The 5,675-nt window shown below is 34.9% G+C and overlaps 1 long non-coding RNA gene across 8 annotated transcripts in view; it reads left to right on the forward strand.

Moving 5' to 3' along the window:
• Positions 1,197 to 5,675, forward strand: part of LOC107634263 — a 20,145-nt gene continuing 15,666 nt past the window's right edge. Inside the window, exons 1-5 of one of the 8 annotated variants that reach the window (XR_002358976.1) lie at positions 1,197 to 1,921; positions 2,222 to 2,275; positions 4,744 to 4,793; positions 5,055 to 5,127; positions 5,267 to 5,400. This is a non-coding gene — a long non-coding RNA (uncharacterized LOC107634263). Of the gene's footprint in view, positions 1,922 to 2,221; positions 2,276 to 4,743; positions 5,128 to 5,266; positions 5,401 to 5,675 lie in introns of all 8 variants that reach the window. The other 7 variants (XR_002358975.1, XR_002358979.1, XR_002358974.1 and 4 more) reach the window with 7 other exon arrangements.

Here is a 5,675-nt window from a genome sequence, read left to right on the forward strand (position 1 = left end):
AACGCATTGGCTAGGTTAGTCATCCTCACTATCTCTCCGTGAACGTGATTGACCTCGTCCACGAGTTGCCATTCAGGTTTTCTTTCTGCACCAAACAATCGATATCAAGGTGATCAGTCTCAATATCTCAAACTCAGTGGTTCAATTATCCCAAAAGTACTCACAAACAAGCATGCTATGCATATCAAACAGATATCCTAAATAGCATGAAAGAAAAATCAAACAACCCAGAGTATGCAATGAAGCACAATCGGTCCATCCCTCAGGCTCATGAGAACGAACCACTCTGATACCATAAATGTGACACCCCGTTACCCTAAGCCTTACCTCTAGCCGTAAAGCAAAGGATATCAAAGTGCCACGACAGTTCTAAAGCTTATAATATATAATATGTATCCAAGAATTTATATAACTAGAAACCCGATGAAGGAGTAAAGCTCAAAGTCGCATAAAAAGGAATTATGAAACACGAAGCATTCACATACGATAACTAAATGCGTAGGCACGAACAAAATAAGACATAATATTTAAATCCTTATAACTTTCAATCTGGAGCTCCGATTGATGAGCCGTTAGCGGTCATGCGTTCGTCTCGAAATTCTCTACGAAACTCACCGAACAATTTGATAAGAAAATTCCAATTTCACACCCAGTTATTCCTTCTCCAATTTAAAAAACTTTAAGTAAAAGTGTTGAGCTTTTGTTAAATTTTGGTGTTTAGGATCAAATTAGTTTTGTGAACTTGTTGGGTCTTATCCCGAATTTTTATCGGTAAGGTGAGGAACCACTAACTCTTGTGAACCATTGATGATTATGAACCCTAGTTTGATTTTTTGTGGTATTTATGTAGAATTAGAGAGATATATGTTTTGGAGAAAAATTTGGTAGTATCGGTGACTAGAAAGTAAACCGTAGAGGTTGGGTTTTCGTTCAGTAAGGATTCGGGACTTTAGTCACTTGAAGAACAGAGATAATTGAGGTGCTTCAAAATTAGGAAGGAATCGACCAAGGTATGGTTTTGGTTTCTTGTAGATAATATATAATGTTGCGTGAAAACTTAGGCTAGACGACCTAGGATAAGTTGAATTATGTGTTCGTGCAAACTAAGTGTTCGCAGGTCAGGTCTGGAACTTGGTATATATATATATATATATTACTTTTAGAGGTCGTAGCATTTCGCCACCTTTGATTTACATCCTAAGTGTAAAGCTCCATCGTCCTATTAAAAGAATAGCAAACCATGATTAAAGCCCTAACCCCCTTTCCTTCCTTCTCTTGCTAACCAAACCCATAAAAGCCTCCAACTATGATTACACCTTTTGATCACCAATTGCAATGATGAATCATTGATAGGTGTTAGTAGAAGTAAAGACCAGCAAAGCCTTCACCGCATCCTACTTCTTCTTCTTCTTCTAACTATATAAACACCATTCCTCATTCCTTTGATTCCATGAACAGCAGAAGAGAGAACAGGGAGAAGGAGAACGACCGAAGCATCAGGGAGCAAGAACAAGAACGTTCTTCAAGTTCTTCTAGCCCTTCATCAACCACAGCACCAAGAGAAGGAGGGTGATGGCCAAGGAGCGAGCTGACCGAAGCTGAAGAGGGAGCTACATCTTACCCACCAAGCTGTTTCTTCGAGCTTCTTTGCTAGGTAAGGTCCAACGGCTTCATCTTCTTCCTTTCCTCCTCAAATTCAAAATTGCGACCCTTCCCTTGCTTCATTCTCCCAGTTTATTCAAATTTTGTTAGCATAGCTACCACCACAAACAAAGAGGGGTGAGTGATCTTCCATTACTTATGTTTGATTTGGCCGAATGGCCTTGAGGATGTGATCAAAATTCTGGTTCTTGAATTGGTTAGGGTTCGGGTTCAGGGGAGAAGCAGGAATAAATTCTTTGTTATTGATCAACAAAAGAAAGTAAGAGTTAGAATAGTTAGATATTGATTGTGGCTGTTCTTGGTGAATTGTTTGCTAAATGATGAAATTGATGTATGATTGTTAATGATGATATGCTAAAAATGTTGATTTTTGCTGAGATTATGAAATTTCACCAATTGTGTGAATGCTTGTTGAATTAATAAATCTGGGCTCTTAGGGTTATGCTAATGGTGGTAGCATTATTGGTTAACTGAAATAAATTTAGAATTTTGGTTTTAGGAAGGTTAACAGCTTAGATACAAAATTTAGCATATAAGGTTGTTGAATTGTTTGCTGCAGAAAATTCAGCAGATTGGCGCCAACTTGTGTAAAATTCTGGGCAAAATCTATACGGTAATTTTTTATAAAATTAATTTTTTGTGAAACTTGGATGTGTATAGACTATCTCATAAAAATTTTAGAATTTATTGATGGGTAGATTGGGAGGAATGAATTTTAAAAATCGGTGATTTATGCAGAAAGTTCCGTTTTCATGTTGCTGAGGCAGTAACTTCTAATCTACCAAACTTTAAATTCTGATAAGAGTTTGAGTTGGAACTAAAAGCAATTCACAGCCCTTTGTGTCTAGAATACCCAGATCAAATTTCAGATTAATGCTAATTTAGAAAAATTAAATATGCAACTAGGAGTGTGACCACCTCACTGAAATTTCAGAAAAATTGTCTTTTAAAACAGGATTATGTTCCAGTTGCATATCTTCCTAATATGATTTGATATTGATCTGAAACTCATGTGATTAAAACTTAGGCATGTCTAGTATATGTCCTCTGAATTTGAAAGGCATTCGATTAGAATTAGATTTTTCATGAATTTTCTAATATTACTGCTACCTGCTGTTTTTTGTTTTTCTTTTGCAACGGGTAGCTGAACTATGAAAAATTATAGAAAATTTAATTCTTAATACAAACTCCCAAAAACAAAAATAAATTGATCCTTAGAGTCCCTAGAACACCTCCTTTAAAGAGTCGAGTCATTACGCGGGTACTCAAAATCGAGGGGTGCCTCGTGTACGCGTGAACATTGTCGCGTACGCGTACCTTCAAAACATGGCTTTTCATGCGTATGCACGATTGTAAAACTTGGCAAAGTCGTGTACGCATGCATCACTTTTCTCAGAAAAATTGTCAGAGTCTGTAGAATATTAAGTCTGTAGAATTCCATTTTTTGCATACTCAACTTCGAACACGCATAACTTTTTCGTTAAAAATCGTTTTTAATCCGTTTTTCAAACGTTGTAAACTTCACGGACCCAATTTTCTTTCAAAATAAGTTTCACAAAATTTGGGAGTCCGGAAGCCAAGTTATGGCCCGCCAAATTGGTCAAAAATTATTTTTTACCAAAAACTTTGAAACCTCAAATTCACCAAACTCTCAATTTAAAACCAAATGTTTTACAACCAAATCAGTCCCAATGTCCATGAATCATGTTCAAATGCTTTTCAACCATTCCATAACCTTCCAATATATAAATGCATCGATTTCATTCAACAATTCTCATTAAACTCAACTTTTTAACAAAATTTACAAAACCTATAACTTTCTAAATTCTCAATTCCAAATCCACAAATTCACAACGTAAACAAGTCCAATGTCCCTAAACATGTTCATACTCTACTCTTTCACACTATACATGTCAACCCACACAATGAACCCAATCCATTTCAAGTCAATATCACAAAATCATCATCAATTCTTAACAACCTAATAGTCATCATCAGTATCTTATACTTCATAAACTCAAAACTCAACAAATACAAATTCATATACTCATCATACACAAATCATATCAATATCTCAAATACACAATTCAATCACAATCCATTCAGTTCATACCTATCTTAAAGTCTTCTAGTCTATATTTTCACGTGAAATTAAATATTAACTATGAAAAATCAAAACCATACCTTGACCGATTCCTCCCTAAGCCAAAAACACCCTAAAGTGCCTTCTTTCTCAAGTTCCAAGTCACCATTTTCCAACTCCGCAAGCTCCAACACTGGAATCTCGTTCCAAACCGCCAAATTAGACTCCAAAATAACAAGAAACACAATCTAACTCACACAATATCACAACAATCAACATAGAGCTTACTAAACCACCAATTCACAATGGTTAGAGTTTTCTTACCGTTATCCACGGGTCAAATGGACAAAACACAGTGATTATCCGCTGCTAGAATTCACATAAACCATCAAAATCATTCAATTCTTCAATACCAAAATCTAAAATTTTTTAAATTGGGAAAAGAGAGGCTGAGTGAGAAAACTCAATCTACTTACCACTTTGTTTGGATGATTTTGAAGAGATTGCCGTGGTGGTCGCGTGACCGCAAACGGTGCGGCGATCGGAGCTCCGGATTGAGAGATATGTGAGACTGAAGATCAAAGTGGCAAGGGTTTGTGTTTTTCTTGTTCACCCTTGCCCCTTTTTCTGCGCGCTCAATGAGAAACCAAAAACCATACCCTTGGTCGATTACTCCTTAAGCCAAAAACACCCCAAAGTGCCTCCCTTCTCAATTTTCAAGTCACAATTTTCCAACTCCGCAAGCTCCAACACTAAAATCTCGTTCCAAACTGCCAAATTGGACTCCAAAATAACATGAAGCACAATTTAACTCACACAATATCACAATAATCAACATAGAGCTCACTAAATCACTAATTCACAATGGTTAAAATTATGGTTAAAATTCGTATTTTAATTATTTCTACTATTCTAACTTATCAAATTTAATTTCCTAATTTCTTTGAATAATAATTAATTTATTAACTAATTATTTATTAATTTTCATGGTTTTGCAGAAAAAGTAGTGGCCGAAAAACTCAGCCTGCACAAATTAGCTACGAATAAAGTATGGTAGAATTATAATTTTTTATTTGATTTTTTTTATCGACGGCATTAAATGCGAAAAATGATGTACAAACTGTGGCTCTTTAAAGGTCTCCACGATATTTAAAACTGTGACTAATAACTTTAAAACTGTGGCAAACTGAGTATTAGTCACAAATATTTTTTCGTGACTAATGTATGATTGCTACCGTTTTTATGGATTTTAACCACTATTTTTTTCGTGGCTAAATCCCTTATTTCTTGTGTTGCATGGGCTCTTGAGGAAGATAAGAAGCTAATTGATTATGTTACTAGGTATGGCTGCTGGAATTGGAGTCAACTTCCAAAATTTGCTGGTAATATATATTTATCTATACTATTTATCTATACTATTTGCGAATCACTTTTAATGTATTCCTTCAAATGGTGCAGCTAGCACGCAATAATTTGTAGCGGTCTTAAATCAATGATATGAAATTCTTCTTGATTTTTCAGGCCTAGCAAGGTGTATGTGGGAAGAGTTACAGGTTGAGGTGGCTGAATTATTTAAGTCCTAATCTCAAAAGAGGGAACTTTACTCAACAAGAAGAAGATATTATCATCAAATTGCACAATAAACTCGGCAATAGGTAATTAAGTAATAATAATAATAGTCTGAAGCTAACTCCTCCGCAAGTTTTAATTCCGGGAATAAATATTAGGACTAATAAACTAAATGAAAAACGTTCTAAATATTACCAATTTTTAAGCAGGCAATATTAATAAAAAAAATTTCTTTAATTAACATTAAAATAAAAAATATAGAAAATCTTGTTTTAATTAGTCAAGCAAGCTTTTTTTATTTATTGTAAGATGAGAAATAATAAGGGTCAAAACTTTTTATTAGTTTTAGCCAATACTTTGA

This window comes from Arachis ipaensis, chromosome B03 (genome assembly GCF_000816755.2).
Source record: "Arachis ipaensis cultivar K30076 chromosome B03, Araip1.1, whole genome shotgun sequence".
NCBI classification, from domain to species: domain Eukaryota; kingdom Viridiplantae; phylum Streptophyta; class Magnoliopsida; order Fabales; family Fabaceae; genus Arachis; species Arachis ipaensis.